General features: G+C 35.8%; 1 long non-coding RNA gene across 1 annotated transcript in view; it reads right to left on the bottom strand.

Moving 5' to 3' along the window:
- LOC139186227 (uncharacterized) overlaps positions 1–18,270 on the bottom strand; it is a 51,719-nt gene extending 33,449 nt beyond the window's left edge. Inside the window, exon 1 of the long non-coding RNA XR_011569788.1 lies at positions 17,870–18,270. This is a non-coding gene — a long non-coding RNA (uncharacterized lncRNA). The remainder of the gene's footprint in view (positions 1–17,869) is intronic.
- Positions 18,271–20,686: the final 2,416 nt, after the last annotated feature.

Genomic DNA, 20,686 nt, shown 5'->3' on the forward strand with positions numbered 1-20,686 from the left:
AAACCTGCATCTCTTATGTCTCCTGCATTGGCAGAAGGGTTCTTTACCACTAGCACCATTGGGAAGTCCCCATCCACCATTACTGGCTGTAAAAGTGTAGAAAGGAGCCAGTAGCCAGGCAATGTGGGTTGTCACTAAAACAGCCGAAAGACAAAAAGGAAATGGGATCTCAATTCTATATTTGCAAGAATCAAATTCTACCAGCAATGGGAATGAACAAAGAAACTGGTACTCCTCTAGAACATTCAGAATGGAACACAGACTGCCAACAGCTTGGTTTCAGCCCAGTGAGATACATGTCAAATGTGTGACCAATAGAATTATAAAATAAAATCTGTATTGTTTTTTAATTTGTATGGCAGCAATGGAAAACTAATACAGAGATCTTACCAACACTTAATTTACTAGTGATTCAAAGGCTACAGGCAAGAAGTAGGCAGAGAAAATGTATTCCTTGATAGAGGGTGTTGAATCTGTCAGATTCAGCTTCCAAAATAACTTTCCTCTCTCCAGTGTTCGGATGCATTTGGCTATTAGATTAACAGATGAGTTTTGAACAGCATGTATATAAATGATATACTCAAAGGAATCTTGGATTTGGGGCTCCTCAATTCCATGTAGTGAAAAATACACGTGTGTTTTATTTGGGATTGCTTAAATTTTGGACATAATTCAGGATGAGTAATAGTTTTTCCTTCTTATAATCACTGTTTTAAATATCATGATTACAATTTGCTTCATAAATAACTTGAAGTACTTTCTTTACATTCATTCTGTTTTATAGAACACTGTATAAACAGGAACTCTAACTTTTAAAATTGTATCTGAAACCACCTATAAAGTTGTCCGTGTCTAATGTTACTTTTTTATATGTTTTTTTTAAATGCTGTTATAATTACATTAATCACGAAGTTAAATTTAGGAGACTCTAATGATTGACTGTGTCCTGACCTCCTTGTATATTAAAGGTATAATACCTACTTTGGGTTTATATATATAAAAGACCTAATATGGTCTTTTAACATGATAGTATTCTATAGGAGAGAAGAGAGTAAAAAAAAAAAAAAAAAAAGGAAGTAATAATGGTATTTAGTAGAAATATAATGAGATCTTTATAAAAAAAATTTTTAGCTGGATTTATATGGTTTGACTCAATTCATTACTGTAAATAGATTGTATTTCTTGGAAATGAATATTGGGAGAAATAGATATCGTTTTGTTACTAAAATTTACACCAGATTTCTATGCCGCATAGCAAATTGTCTCACACAGAGTGGCTTACCACAATAAACCGCTTATTATCTCCCAGTTTCTGCAGGTCAGAGCCCAGACATCACCTAGCTGCTTTCTCTGTTCAAGGTCCCCAATACTGCATATGTGTGTGAGGCAGCATCTTCATCAGGAGACTCAACAAGAGAAAAACATTTGCTTTTGAGTTCCATCAAGTTCTTGGTAAAACTGACTTTGTGGCTGTATAAAAAAATAAACATTTTCAAAGCCAGCAACAGAATTTAAACTAGTAGTCTGACCTCTGGACATACTTTTAAAGTGCTCACCTGATTACGTCAGACTCAGACAAGATAATCTCATTTTTTATCTACTTAAAATCAACTGATGAGATATTTGTATCTACAGAATCCCTTCAGCCTTGCATATAACATAATCTTATCATGAAAATGCTATTCCATCATTTTTGCCATATTCTATTGGATTATCTCTGTACTCAAGATAAGGAGATCTGTTAAGGAATTGCCCATTCTGTATGTTACATGGGGAATGACATACAATTTTTTATAGTGATCTCATTTAAAAAAATTCTACTACAAAAAATAATTAAAAGCCTAAAAAGCAACAAAAATAAATTTTTACTAATGCTGGAGATAAATCATGTATTTTGACTTTATTAACATCTAAGTCTTCTTTTAAATTTAATCTTGCTAGACAATTGTCTACTTAATTAACATTTCCAAAGAAACCAAATGGTTGTACGTGAATTTTAGATTGCATGTATATTTTTTCAGTTAATTAGTTTATGTTATTGTCCATCTTATTTCCCACTTTCATTTTCATGCTATTTTAACTTCAAAGTACTTGAGTAAAATATTTGCAAACTTTAAAAAATCTGTTTCGTTGAGGTTTAACTTAGTCATAGTAAAACATACTATTTTTTGATAGAGCTAAACAAACAAAAAGTCAAGATATACACTGTTTTTATCAGCCTCCAAATTTTGGTGCACTATTTATTATCCCGAACTCCCAAAGCCTTGCAGCCAATGATTTATTTTCAGTCCTATTTTTTTTTTCATTTACAGAATGTCACATAAATAAGAGTGCACAATATGTTACATTTTATTTTTGGCTTCAATTAGCATGATGCATTCAAGATTTATCCATATAGCTCTGTGCACCAGCAAGGTTTCTTTTCTATTTCTAAGTAACAGTCTGTTGTATGGATATGCTATGTTTGTTTTTCCATTTTCCAGTTGAAGGACATTTGAGCTGTTCCAAATGTGGAGTGATTATGAACTATACTGCTCTAAACATTCAAGCACAGATTTTTGTCTGAACAAAAGCTGTAATTTCCCTTGAGTAAACACCTAAGATTAGAATTGCTGGGAAACATGTAAAGTTTTTGGATAACTTTATAAGAAAACTGTTTTCCAAATACCTCTAACAATTTTTATCCCACCTGTGGTGGAGGACAGCAGTCACCACTATGAGAAATCCATAAAATGCAATTAGAGTAAGGATACTAGGGAAATGTTCTGACACCTCCAATGAACAGGTGAAGACCTATTGAGTTTGATAAAAGAAAAAAAAAGTCAAACAAAAATCCCCCTATTTAAGGAGAAGTGGAAGAACAGCCTGGGCTCATACTGAAACCAAGCAGGATCCTGTGGGGCTCCTGGCCTTGGAAGCCCTTCTGTGTCCTCTGTTTCTTATCTGTAGGCAACAGACTACAGCCTCCATGACCTTCCCTGAGTTCCAAAGGGTGGATTCAAACAATTGCTAGAGACAAGGGAGAAGAGCCAAGAAACAATATTGTTGCTTTGTGGCAGGGTCCATCTCAACAGACACATATAACAATATCTTTAAGCTCTTTAAAATAGAACTCTTATCACCTGGACTGCAATGAGATCAAACCAGTCAATCCTAAAGGGAATCAACGCTGAATATTCACTGGAAGGATTGATGTTGAAGCTAAAGCTCCCATACTTTGGCCACCTGATGCGAAGAGCTGACTCATTAGAAAAGACCCTGATGCTGGGAAAGATTGAAGGTAGGAGAAGGGGACAACAGAGGATAAGATGGTTGGATGGCATCACTGACTCAATCGACATGAATTTGAGCAAACTCTGGGAGATGGTGAAGGACAGGGAAGCCTGGAGTGCTGCAGTCCATGGGGCCTCAAAGAGTTGGACATGACTGAGTGACTGAACTACAGCAACATAATAGCACTAAAACCCCAACAAATGGAAGATATTAGCATTTTTCATTCCAGAGAAGACCATCTGAGGCCAAATGAAAGGAACCAGAGAAGCACTTCAAGAAATCACCTGAGGATCAAAATAAAGGACTGCAGACCCTGTACACACTTTATTCTTCTCAGCAACGCTATCCTTCGATCATTGCTATACAACTCCTCACCAAATCCTCCATGGTTGAGTCACACAGTTTTCAAGGACAGGAGTTCACTGTGTCCCTCTTTGCCTGACAAAGCAATAAAGCTATTCTTTTCTATTTCACCCAAAACTCTGTCTCTGAGATTTGATTTGGCACCAGTGTGCAGAGGGTGAGTTTTTGACATCAATACTATTAGAAGTCTCCTACTTTATGGGGCAGACACAACATACTATTGTGTAATGCCCACAAGACATAGAGGACAGAAGTTGGTAGAGGCAGGGAGAGGCAGGTTACTGAAATAATTAACTTTTCAGACTCAGGGGCATGGTTCTGCCATTAAAAAAGAGGCTGGGCCATGTCAAAGGAGAAAGTTTCCTCCATTGCACTACCAAGTTTATAAGAACTAATATGCAATAGCAGTATATCTCTAATCAAAAGGTAAAAGATGAAGAGAGTTCCTATTTGAGGTCAGGCATAAAAGAAAGGTAGAAAGTTGAAGGTAAAAAAGGAACATTGAAGAAAACTCCTTAGCCCCTCAGCATCCAACCAGTCAAAAGGATAAATTAGAGGGCTTGAATTCAGTGGTGCACTATAAGCAACCATCCCAAAAATAAAACCTAAATCCAGCTTAATTTTTCATGAGCTTACCTCAAACTCCTCCCCAAACACACAATTACAACCTAACACTAGAAGTAGCATGCCCATCTTCAGGCATAAAACTTACCTTCATCTCTACTGTTCTCTTTGAATAGATAAAAAAGTTTACTACTTCATCAGCAATTGTCAGTCACAAAAACAGAACAATAATAACATGTTGTTAAGAAACAAAAACCCCCAACAGAACCTAAATTAGACATGATATATATACTGGAATCATCAAAGAGGGGATTTAAAATAGCAATACTTAATGTTAAAGGTTTCAGTGGAAAAACAAATAAATAAATAAAAAGTTTCAGTGGAAAAAGTTTAAAACATGGAAAACTAGATAAGAAATTTCAGCATAAATGGAACTCTACGATGAAATAGAAATGCTCAGAGAAAAGAAAGGAAAAGCACTGTCGCTGCATTAGGCTTCTGCTGCTGCATAGCAAATAAGCACAAACCTCCTGGTTTAAAATAACAGCCATTTATTATCTCACAGGCCCTATGGGTCAGGTGTCAGTGAAGTATAGGCAGATCATTCTGCTTAGTTGTTTCATGTAATGTCAGCTGGACTGCATACTCATCAGAGGATCACTTGGGGAAAGAACTGCATCCAAGCTGTTGAAGGTTGTGGCAGAGTAAATTTTAGTTGCAGCTGTGGCTCTCATGGTGATTGACTCGGTCCCTTAGATCGCAAGAAAGAGACTTTCTCACCTTAGGAAATGGTTCAGTCCCTCACTTAAAGGCTTTCTTCTGATTAGTTGAGGTTCGCCTATAATAATCTCCCTTTTGATAAACTCAAGAATGATCAATTTTGGATATTAATTTTGTTGGCCAAAATCCTTCACCTTTTCCATGGTCTATTGGCTTGAAGAAGTATTCTGCTTATCCTTAAAGAAAGGGAATTGAGATTCATGCTATGCATTGTCCAGTATAGTGAGCAATCTGGATCCCAGTGATTCTTCATTCCTGTACTACATGCAGGACACATTTACCACATCCCAAGATCTCATCCCATTACAGCATCAACTGCAAGTCCAAAATCTCATCATCTTCGTCATGTCCAAGTTCAGATAAAGCTGGTAAGTGTAACCCATTAGATACAGCTCTTAGGACACAATCTCTCACGATAACTAATGAAATTAGGATAAGTTATCTTCCTTAAACCTACCTAACACACTATATTGGAACAGAATAGAATAAATACTATAGGCCTTATTTAATTCAAAAAGCAGGTAAAGGATGGTAAAAATTAGTCATTGGTGCAAAAGATTTCTAAAATCCTGGCAGATAAACTCCAGCCAAATCTTGATTCAGTCTCAAGTTCTGGCATTAATACTCTGTGAGTTTCTGTCCCATGCTCTGAGCTATTGGTTTAGCTCTCTAAGTCATCCTTTCTATATCATATAATATAGCACATATTCACACCTGGGTAGTCTCCTCAAGGTATTTTCTTGCCAGTAGAATTTTGAAGGTCAAGCAACTGCCTTTCATTTTATACTCTTTCTGGCCCCTCTAGCAAAAGCTGTCAGTGTTTATGTAATTGGTTAAGTTAAACAGAATGGACAAATTTACACATATATTTGATAATGATTTAATTACCATAGTCATAAATTATCTAAAAAGCAATTGTGGTTATTGGTAAATGTTATTAGATGCTATTCTTTTTTCAATAAACAATATAAAATATTTACAGCCAGCAGGTTAAATATACTTGAAAACACTTTTTCAGCCAACTGTACAAATGGTGGTATGTGCTAAGCGACTTCAGTTGTGTCCAACTCTTCTGCGGCCCCATGGACTGACTGCAAGTGCCCAGGCTTCTCTGTCCGAGAGATTCTCCAAGCCAGAATACTGTAGTGGATTGCCACGCCCTCCTCCAGGGGATCTTCTTGACCCAATGATAAAACCCTGGTCTCTTATTTCTCCTGCATTAGGAAGCTGGTTCTTTACCACTAGTGCCACCTAGGAAGACCGCAATTGGTGGTAATTCTATTCAAAATCTGATATTACAATGTAAGTAGAAATCTTTTAGCATTATTTATTCTTTCTTGTCAAGTTTAATTGCATGTTTCAAATCACTCTAAGTTATTGAGTGGGTATACAGATCTTTTTTTAAAATTATTTTTTAAAGAAATATTTAGTTTACATTCCAAAGAAGATATGTGGACTATCTACCAAAACAAAGTTATATAAACTTCCTTGGTTTTCAATAGAAGATTGTAACCATGAAACCTGATTTTTTGTTTGTTTCACTGTGTTGCCTGGCTTGCAGGATCTTAGCTTGCCAACCAGAGAATGAACCTCATGGCCCCCTGCAGTGAAAGTGTGAAATCTCAACCACTGGGCCACCAGGAAAGTCCCTAAACATTTATTTCTTAAGCATACATAAATTTATCAGTCTAGAGTAAAGGATATTTATACCTCAAACACATCTCTGTTTAATATAATTCATTTAAATAACATCTATTATAAGAAAGTCTCTCCCATACTTTTTTAATGACAGTTCAAATTATATACTTGAAAATAATATAATTGTGGAATATTCTTAATGAGATGAGAATATCAGACCACCTTGCCTCCTCCTGAGAAATGTGTATGCAGCACAAGAAGTAACAGAATTGGACATGGAAGAAGGGACTGGTTCAAAATTGGAAAAGGTATGTCAAAGTGTATATTGTCACCCTGCTTATTTAATTTATATGCAGAATACATCAGGAAAAATGCTAAGCTGGATGAAGCACAAGCTGGAATCAAGATTGCTAGGAGAAATATCAATAACCTCAGATATGCAGATGATACCACTTTAATGGCAGAAAGTGAAGAGGATCCAAAGAGCCTCTTGATGAAGATGAAAGAGGAGAGCCGAAAAGCTGGGTTAAAACTCAACATTCGAAAAACAAAGATCATGGCATCTGGTCCTACCACTTCATGGTAAATTGATGGGAAAAATGTAGAAACAGTGTCAAATTTTATTTTCTTGAGCTCAAAAATCAATACAGACAGTGACTGCAACCATGAAATTAAATGATGCTTGCTTCTTGGAAGAATGACAAAACTAGACAGAGTATTAAAAAGCAGAGACATCACTTTGCCTACAAAGGTCCTTTTACGTACATAGTCAAAGCTATGGTTTTTCCAGTAGTCAAGTATGGATGTGAGAGTTGGACCATAAGGAAGGCTGAGTGCTGAAGAACTGATGCTTTTGAATTGTGGTATTGGAGAAGACTCTTGAGAGTCCCTTGGACAGCAAGGAGATCAGTCAATCCTAAAGGAAATCAACCCTGAGTATTCATTGAAAGCACTGGTGCTGAACGGAAGCTCCGATACTTTCATCACCTGATGTGAAGAGCTGACTCATTGGAAAAGACCCTGATGTTGGGAAAGATTGAGGGCAACAGGAGTAGGGGGCTACAGAAGACAAAATAGTTGGATGGTATCACTGACTCAAGGGACATGAGTTTGAGCCAACTCAGGAAGATAGTGAAGGACAGAGAAGCCTTGCATGCTGCAGTCCATGCGGCCCAAAGAGTTGGACATGTCTGAGTGACTTAACAAGAGAAATATAATTGAATTAAATTTGGAACTACTAAGGAAACTTAGTAGCTGGTAAGAGTAAGAAAACAATGTAGTTGTGTAAGATCATTGTATAAGAGATGGAATTATCAGCAGCTTGCACAATATTCCTGGTTTGCTCATACCCATTTTATTTTCTGGTGAGACCCTGTAAAAGGGAATCATAACACTCAATTAATAACAGTAACAAGACATCATATACTGACAACTACTTCCATTCAAAAAGTGGCATGACTGGGACATAAAAATATGGGGGCCTGTAGCTTGGGATGGGAGATTAAGTAGTCAGAACTATAGTAAATATCTATTTTTCTTTTTAATTTTTCTCATACTGCTACCAGAGTGACATGCTAAACATAATTAGCCTATACAAATGCATATGGTAAAATTAAAATTGCATCCTTACAATTTTTAAATCCACTTAAAAGCTATCTACAAGGCCTAAGAGATGGCACAAAGGGTATTTTTTTCAATTTTTAAAATGATTTTAGCTATTATATTTCTATCAAGTTAAATCCCTTAAAACTCTATATTTGGTTTAATACTCTCTAGCTTCCTATAGCAATCTGTTGGCATGGCTACAATTCTGTATAATATGCATTTGAATCGATGAAATTCATTATAAAGCATGTCTATTTTATGCATGCACTGCAGAAAGAAAATTGAGGAGAATGTTTATTATGTTACTTTATGACTTTTATAAAATGACCCATGTGCTATATTTTTTATAAGAATTCAATGATAGGGAAAAAATTATCTCTACTGAAAAACAAAACAAATCACAAAAACACAAGTGAAACATTAAAACATTTTAATCTATAGCATGAAAACTAAATATCTTTTCAAATTTTTAATTTCTTGGCTTTCAGAAAATTAGCAACAACATAAAGCTTCTAACAATAAATTTTGCCAAATGTTACCTGTTATTTATATAATCATGACACTTGGTTTTATATTTATTAAAAGTATACACACATTTTTGTGTTTTATCTTATATCAACTAATGTTGTATGTACCAGAGAAAACTGATTTGTAAACATATAATTTGTATTTCAGTGACATAATGTGTTGCTGTTCTTCACTCATGTCATGGGTCATGATGGAGTAGGGCTGACCTAACCTAGGCTCTGTGTTAAATGCCTGGGGTTAGATTTGTGTTCTATGGGGACAGAAAGGGAATAGATGGCTCTGGCAAGCAGAGCTCAGGCCATATTTCCTATACCAGGAATCAAGCTTACAGTTATAAAACCTAAGAACCTGAATTGAACAGAGGTCAAAAAAAAAAAAGCAATAGTCTAGCTGGAAAAGAAAGGGCACCTGGGCACTTGCATGAGTCCTGGTTCTGAATGTGTAGAATGGGACTCACATGAGGCTTCTGTGATTTCTAGACTGAGACAAAGTGAACAGGTGGCACTTCATGCTTATATTTTTTTTCAGGTTAAATCATTTTTCAGCATATACTATGTCTTTCCTCAAACTAATCTGAAACAATTCCAAATGAAAATGCAAATGCTATTTGGTAAGCTTTGTTGTTAACTCGTGCCATCAATTATTAAAATTACTATTGTAACAATAGGGCTTTCCTGGTAGCTCAGACGGTAAAGCGTCTGCCTACAATGAGGGAGACCCAGGTTCGATCCCTGGGTCGGAAAGATCCCCTGGAGAAGGAAATGGCAACCCACTCCAGTATTCTTGCCTGGAAAATAATGTGGACCGAGGAGCCTGGTAGGCTACAGTCTATGGGGTCGCAAAGAGTCGGAAACGACTGAGCAACTTCACTTCACTATTGTAACAATAAATCAGAATTAGTGAGAATAATAAATAGCAACCAACTATGTTTCCTATATGATATTCATTATGCCAAGTGTTTTATATTTATTTAAAAGCCTTTTGTTCCACAAAGCAATCATACATCTGAGGGAAATTAGTTCTATTTTATTGACAAAGAAAGTATGACATAGTGAGCCCAATACCAGCTCTTTAAGTGCTGTAGCTTTGCTTATATCCACATATTAATACCTGGAAGCACAAATTTTCACCCTGTAGTTCCCTACATATTACATTTTAATTCAGCTACAATATACATTCTGATAAAACAGTGGTTGAATTTTTTAATATAACCTAACGATACAATAATAAGATCTTTTTCTAAAAACATTTTAAATTTTTATTTTTTAATTGAAGGGTAATTGCTTTACAGAAATGTGTTGCTTTCTGCCAAACATCAACGTGAGTCAGCCATAGATATACATGTGCCCCCTCCCTCTTGAACCTCCCTTCTATCTTCCTCTCCATTCCACCCCTCTAGGTTGTTACAGAGCCCAGGTTTGACTTCCCTGAGTCCTACATAAAGTTCCCATTGGCTAGCTATTTTACATATGGTAATTTACATATGGCATTGTAAATTAGTCTTAAATTTTCCACTGTTTTCTATGTATGAATCCTTTAAATTGTCTGCACGTTCCTAATGGAATGTTTTAGGTAGTTTTTAACTTACATTCATTCTTGGTGCTTTGCTTTGTTTCCTTATATCTCTAACTTGTTGTTAAGTCCTGCTATCTATCGCCCAAACTACGAATGCTTAGACTTAAGCTCTAGATTTAGTTGCATGCTAGTTGATACTGCAGTTATTTCAGAGTTCTCTATATTATCTTAGAAATACTGAGAGATCACTGCATCCTTTTGGGAATAATCATCAACTTATTTTCAAACAGAATTTCATAGATACCTTTTCTCTGTGCACTAAGACCTTGATTTCTTTCCCTTTTGGCTTTCAGACAACAACATCGCCAGTTCTTGACAAAAACCAACTTTCACAAGAATTTTGCCCTGCAGGTCTAAGGTCTGAAAACAAACAAGTAGAGCAGGGATTCATGCTGGCTGGTGCTGCAGAAATCCCTGGTTTGGTTCTGTATTAGCAATTCTATTTAAAATGTTCCAGAAAAATATCTACTTCTGCTTCACTGACTACACAAGCCTTTGATGTATGGATCCCAATAAACTTTAAAAAATTATTTATGAGGTGGGAATACCAGACCACCATATCTGCCTTCTGTGAAACATGTATGCAGGTCAAGAAGCAACAGGTAGAACCAGACATGGAAAAATGGACTGGTTCAAAATTGGGAAAGGAGTAGGTCAAGGCTGTATATTGTCATCCTGCTTATTTAACTTATATGCAGAGTACATCATGAGAAACACTGGGCTGGATGAAGCACAAGCTGGAATCAAGATTGCTGGGATAAATATCAATAACCTCAGATATGCAGATGACACCATCCTTACGGCAGAAAGCGAAGAGGAACTGAAGAGCCTCTGGATGAAAGTGAAAGAAGAGAGTGTAAAAACTGACTTCAAACTCAACATTCAAAAAAACTAAGGTCATGACATCCAGTCCCATCACTTTATGGCAAATAGATGGGGAAACAATGGAAACAGTGAGAGACCTTATTTTGGGGGCTCCAAAATCACTGCAGATGTTGACCACAACCATGAAACTAAAAGACGCTTATTCCTAGGAAGAAAAGCTATGACAAACCTAGATAGCACATAAAAAAGCAGAGACATTACTTTGCCAACAAAAGTCTGTAGAGTCAAAGCTATGACTTTTCCAGTAGTCATGTACTGATTGGAGAGTTGGACTGTAAATAAAGCTGAATGCCAAATAATTGATGTTTTTGATATGTGGTGTTGGAGAAGACTCTTGAGAGTCCCTTGGACTGCAAGGAGATCAAACCAGTCAATCCTAAAGGAAATCAATCCTGAATATCCATTGAAGGGACTGATGCTGAGGCTGAAGCTCCAAAGTTTGGCCATCTAATATGAAGAGCCAATTCATTGGAAATGACCCTGATGCTAGGAAAGACTGAAGGCAGGAGGAGAAGGGGTGACAGAGGAAAAGATGGCATCACTGACTCAATGGACATGAGTTTGAGCAAACTCCAGGATATAGTGAAAGACATGGAAGCCTGGCATGCTGCAATCCATTGGGTCCCAAAGAGTCGAACACAACAGAGCAACTGAACAGCATTAGCAATTCTAATCCTCAAATAATAATTTGTTTAACCTTACTTTGGACTTTCCAGGATATTCCTGGAGCTGACAAACTATGATTCAGACTAATGATATATTATTCCCTTTCTCTTCCCAGAGGTAAAGTTGTTTGTAGTGCACCATTTGGGTGCAGTATTCAAATTGCAAAGAGTCAAATGTGAACCTTTCTATACAGAACCATCAAACTGTTCACAGGTAAAATGTAGAAAACAGAAATTACATGATTCTTCATGCTATATCCTTTGAGTTTTTGATAGTTTTTCATTTAGACAAGCCCCTAGGCGATAAAACCAATTCAAGAAAGGTGAGATTGACTTCATGTGCCCTAGTCTATAAATCAGAGAAGGCAATGGCACCCCACTCCAGTACTCTTGCCTGGGAAATCCCATGGACGGAGGAACCTGGTAGGCTACAGTCCATGGGGTCTCTAAGAGTCGGACACAACTGAGTGACTTCACTTTCACTTTTCACTTTCATGCATTGGAGAAGGAAATGGCAACCCACTCCAGTGTTCTTGCCTGGAGAATCCCAGGGACGGAGGAGCCTGGTGGGCTTCCGTCTATGTGGTCGCACAGAGTCAGACACGACTGATGTAACTTAGCAGCGGCAGCAGCAGTCTATAAACAGATGCAATAACCATTTCAGCACTGTCTCTTCATCATTGTCCTCTGATACATTAACAATTAGAAACATGAAAATCATGGCACTTTTCCTTTCTGAAGTATGTGAACTGATGCCTGGGATGTGCTATTCAAGGTGATTATTTTGCTTTGCTTGAAGCTATCTGGAGGCTTTTTAATAGGTGTCATAATTCAGGCCAAAGTCAATATATTTCAAAGCTACTAAAAATATCTGTCACGTATAAATGCATAAAATAAGATAGGTGGGGTTCAGTCCAATTAACTCTGTGTTAAGTTAGAAACATAAAATTTCCTTTATTTTAAGGAAATGCAAAATCATATTCTCACTTGAATAGATACAAATTTTTGCAGGCCAAAAAAAATGTGTTATAAGTTGGAAAAGATGTGATTAAATTACTAAGTACTCTATGATATCAATGACAACTCACATTTCTAAATATCAACATATTTAACATTCTGTTCACAGAACACGTAAAATGTCACAGTAATGAAATGATGACAAAATGTGTTGCAAAACTAGAAAGTGATTCAAAACTTTGGAAAAAGTTCCAGGTATTTGTAAAGGTAAGGAAATTCCCAGAGTATTAAATATTTTTATTGTTGAAATTTTCCTACAAAATTAATTTTTTCTTAAGAAATTTGGAAGTTGAAAAAAAATCAATTAAAGAACACCTTTGTACTTGCCTAGTTTGATAATGGTTAGGATAAAATTCCAGTCTTCAGCTAAAAGTCAGGAGTCTTGCTGCCAATAGATAAAGAAGCTATTACCCTCTAAAGACAGCAGCTTTGGTTGAAGGGTTTTGTGCTTCGTTTATCATAACAGTGGGTGATAAGGGTAATAAGAAGTGGTGCACTGCTAATAGTGATGATAAGAAAAGACAGAACATTACTCTTGGGTAATCTTAGATATGATCAAATTCTGGACTGGCTCAATGTTGCCGAGTAAGCTGTCCACTTTAGGTACAACAAAAGAAAAAAAAAAAACAAAACTTTTCATATAGAATGCTTCAGGGAAAGTAACTTGCAAATCTGAAAATCTATAGTTCCCAATGTACTTTTGCACACTGAACCACTGTTTTAATAATATGATTTTTGATAATTTAAGTGTTTTTTTTGAACACAATTGACAGCGAGCATCTATTGAGCACTTTGTATTTTGTGAGAACACAAATGTGGTTAAGAGAATCACCATCCATCTTTACGAAAGAGTTGACACTTGAGTTGATATTGAAGACTGGGTAGGTTTACTAGATAGGTAAGTTAAGAATGTCCCAGTAGAGAGAACAGAACGGACAGAGGCAGGTGTGAGGGGAAAATGGTGTGGAAGTGAACTATAAACTAAAGGTTACATAAGGGAAAGGCTGAAAATGGGTCCAGAAATGGTAACTTGTAGATATACTGTCTTTACCTCAAGTGGCTGGTGAAGAATTAAGCCTTTAACCCCAGAATGTGATCTCCTATAGTCTAAAGGCCACCTGCATCAGAAAGCCACCTGAGGGGCTTGTTAAATTTTCAAAATCCAAAGCCTACCAGAAGTTTAAATAATCATAAGCCCTCTGTGTGTGGTCCAGGAATCTATAGTTTAACCAACTTCTTGATTCTATTCCCAATAAACTTTGAGCTCCGGTTTCTATCAGTGGAATCCAATGTGAAATATGCATACCCCATGTATGGCCCAAGATAGGCAGTGGTGAATAAAGAATTAAAAATTCTGTTTAGCTATTATTTACCAAGAGAGGAAATCAAGAGAGGAGGAAGGAGACAGAGAAAGAAAGAGGAAGAGAGAGAGATTTTATTGGTGTTGCTAAATGTACAGGTAGATAAAATATCCTTCATTTGGTCTATGTAAAAGCAAAGTCAAAATGGAGTCATTATTGCTAAGACAGCACTCAGAAATGGAGTCAGGAAGTATGACTTATACATATCACAGCCCAGCTAGAATTTGTATGTCTGACCAGTTATTGCCTTTACGTAGGTATCCACATTATCTGTCCAATGTTTCAGAAACTCAAAATATTTATCTAATCCTCATCCTAAAATAACTCATGACAACCTATTCTTTAAAGAGAAATATTTCCATACTTGAAACAGAGTAAACCACAATTCTCACCAGTCATCTTAAATGACCTTGTGGCTTTTGTTTTTTTAAGTCCTTCACTTTTTTCTTCTCCCCAAACACTCTTCAGTTCAGTTTAGTTGAGTCGCTCAGTCATGTCCGACTCTTTGCGACCCCATGGATCGCAGCACGCCAGGCCTCCCTGTCCATCACCAACTCTCGGAGTCCACCCAAACCCATGTGCATCAAGTCTGTAATGCCGTCCAGACATCTTATCCTCTGTTGTCCCCTTCTCCTCCTGCCCCCAATCCCTCCCAGCATCAGGGTCTTTTCCAGTGAGTCAATTCTTCTCATGAGGTGGCCAAAGTACTGGCGTTTCAGCCTCAGCACCAGTCCCTCCAATGAACATCCAGGACTGATCTCGTTTAGGATGGACTGGTTGGATCTCCTTGCAGTCCGAGGGACTCTCAAGAGTCTTCTCCAACACCACAGTTCAAAAGCATCAATTCTTTGGCGCTCAGCTTTCTTCACAGTCCAACTCTCACATCCATATATGACCACTGGAAAAACCATAGCCTAGATGAAACTTTGTTGGCGAAGTAATATCTCTGCTTTTTAATATGCTGTCTAGGTTGGTCATAACTTTCCTTCCAAGGAGTAAATGTCTTTTAATTTCATGGCTGCAATCACCATCTGCAGTGATTTTTAGAGCCCCCAAAATAAAATCTGACACTGTTTCCACTGTTTCCCCATCTATTTCCCATGAAGTGATGGGGCCAGATGCCAGGATCTTCGTTTTCTGAATGTTGAGCTTTAAGCCAACTTTTTCACTCTCCTCTTTCAATTTCATCAAGAGGCTTTTGTGTTCCTCTTCACTTTCTGCCATAAGGGTGGTGTCATCTGCATTTCTGAGGTTATTGATATTTCTCCTGGCAATCTTGATTCCAGCTTGTGCTTCTTCCAGCCCAGCGTTTCTCATGATGTACTCTGCATATAAGTTAAATAAGCAGGGTGACAATATACAGCCTTGATGTACTCCTTTTCCTATTTGGAACCAGTCTGTTGTTCCATGTCCAGTTCTAACTGTTGCTTCTGACCTGCATATAGGTTTCTCAAGAGGCAGGTCAGGTGGTCTGGTATTCCCATCTCTTGAAGAATTTTCCACAGTTTATTGAGGTCTACACAGTCAAAGGCTTTGGCATAGTCAATAAAGCAGAAATAGATGTTTTTCTGGAACTCTCTTGCTTTTTCCATGATCCAGCGGATGTTGGCAATTTGATCTCTGGTTCCTCTGCCTTTTCTAAAACCAGCTTGAACATCTGAAAGTTCACGGTTCCCATATTGCTGAAGCCTGGCTTGGAGAATTTTGAGCATTACTTTACTAGTGTGTGAGTTTTTTTCAAATCTATGTCTCTTGAATTGCAATTCCTGAGACATACAAATAAACCTTTTTGTTCTTTGCAACCTCGGTAGTGATTATTTTTCTTCACTCAAATATTATACAGTTTATTACATATATGACATATATTACATACTGTATAAGTGTTTAAGATATCCTCAGAGAAGAGTTTTGCTCCCATATCCATTTGTTTTCAGTATGTTGGGTTGTATTGCATTTTAGCTATGCTGGATTAAATTGTTTTAGGTATTATTATATTATGTTTTACTTGAACTTGCAGATGAAGTCTACGGTTAAGTCTAGCTTCTGAAACCACATGTGTTATAAGCTGTTTAAATTATAAAAAGCACTAAAATATCAAGCAAATTGACTTTAGCACTACAAATTGGTTTTAAAAAGTCACTTTAAGAAGGGAGAAATGCTTACACTATTAAAATTATTTAATTAGAAATGAAAATGATGAAACCATATCTTCCTATTAAGCTAGAAGATATGTGGGGCTGACAGATCTTTCTTTCTATAAAAGAAATGTATTCAACAAAAATGACAATATAGAAAACAAACCTGAAATCATAAAATCCTAAAATACATTATTTTCTTACTTAATAATTTTGATTATTAAGTAATAATTTTGATTATTTCCCATTGCCTGTGATCTCCAATTGCTTTTAAATCACAGAACCTATCATAAATAATTTTGAGCACAAATCCAATTATCATTTGTCTGATTTTATTTTTGTACTATTCCATCCTACATTATTCTATTACAAAAACTACAAAAATATTTCAAAATATAAATAATATTAATAAATAATAATACAAATTGAATATTCAAAAACTCAAGGCCAACAGTACCAATTTTTAAAGTTTGTTTTAAATAGTAAATAGATCTTGCAAATGGAAAATCAGAGTAATGAATAGTATATGGCAAGAACTTAGCAAAGGTTACAGTAGGTATGATTGCTGCTATTGTGTTAAAATTCTTAGTGGCTCGAATGTGTCTTTGTGTATTTGCTTGCTCCATCAAATTTCCTTTTCCACTCCCAGCATTTTCTAAGCTTCTGATTTTGTGAACAAACACATACTATGACAAAATGACTTTGTATTTTAAATAGTATGCTTAATCTAGAGGATAGCTATATTTTAAGTTGATTCATTTAATGTAAATCAGTGGTAAAGATGAATAGGTTTAAGATTATATTAGATATTCTGGGTTTATTGTGTTATCATACAGTTTGTATCAGAAAGCAGTTTTTCATACCTCAGCACTTCATTTCAAAATATAAAAGACAGTTCTGATTCTGTCAGAGGCACTGTACATTAATTCAGGGCTTATAACCACAAAGAAGTTTGCCATTTTTCTTGTGTTTAATATTTTGCTTTTTTCCCAGAGGCTGTATTTAATGATACTGTTATTCCAAAAGTTCTTCCTTCAAAAAGTTCAGAGATAGTTTTCTATTTCCTTCTTTGATAGTATTGTAACACATCTTTGAATAGATATTAAAGACTAATGATGAGACAGACATATTTTATACAATAAAAGTATGTATGTAATGACTTGTCTGTCTAATACACTGGAAAAGGTATACAGTACAACTACTCTATATTTTTGTACATCATGTATAAATGAACGTGTAAACAGTCTATGAGAGCATTTTAACATCGTATTGTGATTGTTTATATTTTATAGTGACATACACATGTATATAAACATATTCACATATTGAGTTTTCATAGTCTTTATTTATTTTAAAGAAGTAGATAACTGCTCCAGAGAGTGAAACATTAATAGAATTAGTTAACTGTTTGTCAACTTCCCCCAAACTATATTTTAAGAATAAGTAATAATAAAAAAGAAATTAGTATGTTCCTACTTACATATGATAGGCTTTCCAGGTGGTTCAGTGATAAAGAATCCATCTGCCAATGCAGGAGATGTGGGTTCTAACCCTGGGTCAGAAAGATCCCCTAGAGAAGAAAGTCGCAACCCACTCCAGTATTCTTGCCTGGAAAATCCCATGGACAGAGGAGCCTCATGGGCTACAGTCCATGGGGTCACAAACAGTTGGATACGACTGAAGCAACAACACACAGGCACACATGGAAGCTATATTAGAAAAAAACAGAAATAGAACAACATGATATAAAACCCATGGAGTACAAGCAGACAGGTTCGAGGAAGTCACTCAAAAGCAACAAGAAGGACAAAAGTATAAAACTGATAAAAGATAAGAACAAAGAGTATCTTCATGAGCAATCTATGCTCCTGGAATAGCAAAGAGAATAATTAAAACTGAAAAATATCCTCAAAGCCACAAGAAAGAAACCTTCAGGCAGAACTGAAACTGCTGATGAGAACAATGGGTTCCAAGAGACGGTATTTCAAATCATTACCACAAAAACATTTCCAAGTGAATTTATTAACTCAAGTGTATGGGCACGGTTTATAATATCAACCGGGAATATAAAGAGGAAGGCATATGCTATGAAGTTTGTAGCATCAGTTTAACAGTCATAGATGAGGATCCAAACTCTGGGAGTTCAAGAGTTCAAGTTCTAGCTTCTCTTACTGGCTTGGTTACTAGGATCAGCCTCTTTACCTTCGCTGCTCTTTTCTAATTTTTAAATGGTACTTAATGAAAGTACCTACTTGAAAGTGCCTTCCAGACAATACATTAGATAATGTATAAAGGGACTTAACAATTCTTGGCTGTAATTAAGCATTCTCTAAGGTATTGTAAACAAACTGGCAAGCACGGAGAGTAGAAGCATCCATGATTGCTTCAGGCTTTCTGGAAAAAAAAAAGGTATTAGATGAAGTTCCCACAAAACAACATGAATATAAACGACAAACTTGGAAATGGAGAAGACACTAAAGGAATAGTGGCAAGTATTAAATCTTACTAAAATAAGATGGCTATACAGCCCTTGGTAGTACAACTGATATATATATCATAAAACTTGACATTGTAATGTTAATAATATAGCAACGGGAAATAAGAGGCAGGTAGAATATTATATTTTAGCAATTTTTATAGCAGAGGATCACTAGATATTGCTGAATAGTGTTAAAAAACAGAAGTACTTAAACCATTTAACATTTTTCTTGATAATTATTTTATATTCCAATGGATTTTAGAAACTATCACCTCTTGTTCCGAAGAAATATTGAATAGAAATTCACAGATATCTTTTGATTTGTGTCTTTTCCTTTTGATAAAGTTAAATAAAATTTAAAATAACATTTTATTTTGAATTAATATTTGATCAAATCATAAAAGACTATCTATGAACTGCCTATTATCTACTAGATCTACATTTTCATATGCATATAAAAAGGATTGGAATTACTAACAATGCATCTTTAGGGGTGATAAAATTTGTGCTTGGTTTTCTTCTTTTAAACTAAGCAACAGAATACAAAGAAAATATAAGGGACTAAAAAATAACTGCATATGTGGGTAGCTGGGCTAAATTATAAAAAAGATACAGAAAGATCAAAAATTCAATTTTTGAAGTGTTGGGAACAAAAGTAGGGTATTGCACATGATCCTGTACACAGCCACCACCTAGGGGATGGACAGACCACCCAAGCCATCCCTGGGGCAGGACCCCTGTCTGCTCCTACTCTTAACCATTTAAGGGACCACAGTTACTTGTTTACAATCCCCTGTGCTGCAGCATGATTTCCAATAAAGCCTTACCTGAATTCTTCATTTAGCCTCATCAATTTCTATTGATTAAGGAGTCTTAAGAGCCCTGGCTGGTAACAATGGTACCTATTGGTAAGTAATTTCTTTGACTTATGGATGATTTAAACTTATGTTGCTCAGCAGCCACAAAGTTTGGTGATGAATTCTATTGCAGATTAAAGGTGAACTTATACCTATGTAGTAATAGGTAAAATGGCACCTTTTAAAGAACACATATATTCAGTCAATTCTAAGAATACGTTAATTAAACACTTTAAAAGATTGCAAGAATTGAATCTAAGTTCTGTCTAAAATAATTCTAGTCTCCACCAAAAACAATTCCAATTGCATTCTATTATGAATATTAAACTACCAAGTTGGTATAAATTATCAAAATGTTATCTTTATTTATATTCTTTCAAATTAGTAATGCCAATTCAAGATTGATGAAGACTTGATTTTAATAAAAATAATTTAACAGATAACTTACAATAGACAATTCATTACGTGTATGTTTTATATTGTCTAAAGAAAATTACTAGTTTGTAATATCTTTCCTGCTCTTATATTTGCCTTCAGTAGGACTAGACATTAACTCATCCATTAATATTACAGGATCCATGCTCCCAAAATTGTTGACTGTACCAGAAATGGAAACTGATCCTGGTCAGGACAATCAGATTCTTTTTACCAGAATTTAGAACTGGGAAAAATAATTATTTTTCAAATTTTGATTTATTTGAATCTTGGACTTGGTAATTCTGCAGTGGTGAACTTGGCACGTTTTGGAAAAAAATTTAATAAGTAAAATTCAATTCAAAGAAGAAGAAGAATGAATTAGAGACACAAAAAAGCAGAGATATGAGTCCATGCAAGTTAAACAAGTGAAATTAAGTGAAACATGTCTCTCAAGTTCCTGAAAATTGCCTTGTTCCAACTGATAAGGATCTTGGTGGTGCTTCTTGCTCCAAAAAAATGCTCCTGAATCCCTATGCTCTATTTC

Source organism: Bos indicus, chromosome 12 (genome assembly GCF_029378745.1).
Source record: "Bos indicus isolate NIAB-ARS_2022 breed Sahiwal x Tharparkar chromosome 12, NIAB-ARS_B.indTharparkar_mat_pri_1.0, whole genome shotgun sequence".
NCBI classification, from domain to species: domain Eukaryota; kingdom Metazoa; phylum Chordata; class Mammalia; order Artiodactyla; family Bovidae; genus Bos; species Bos indicus.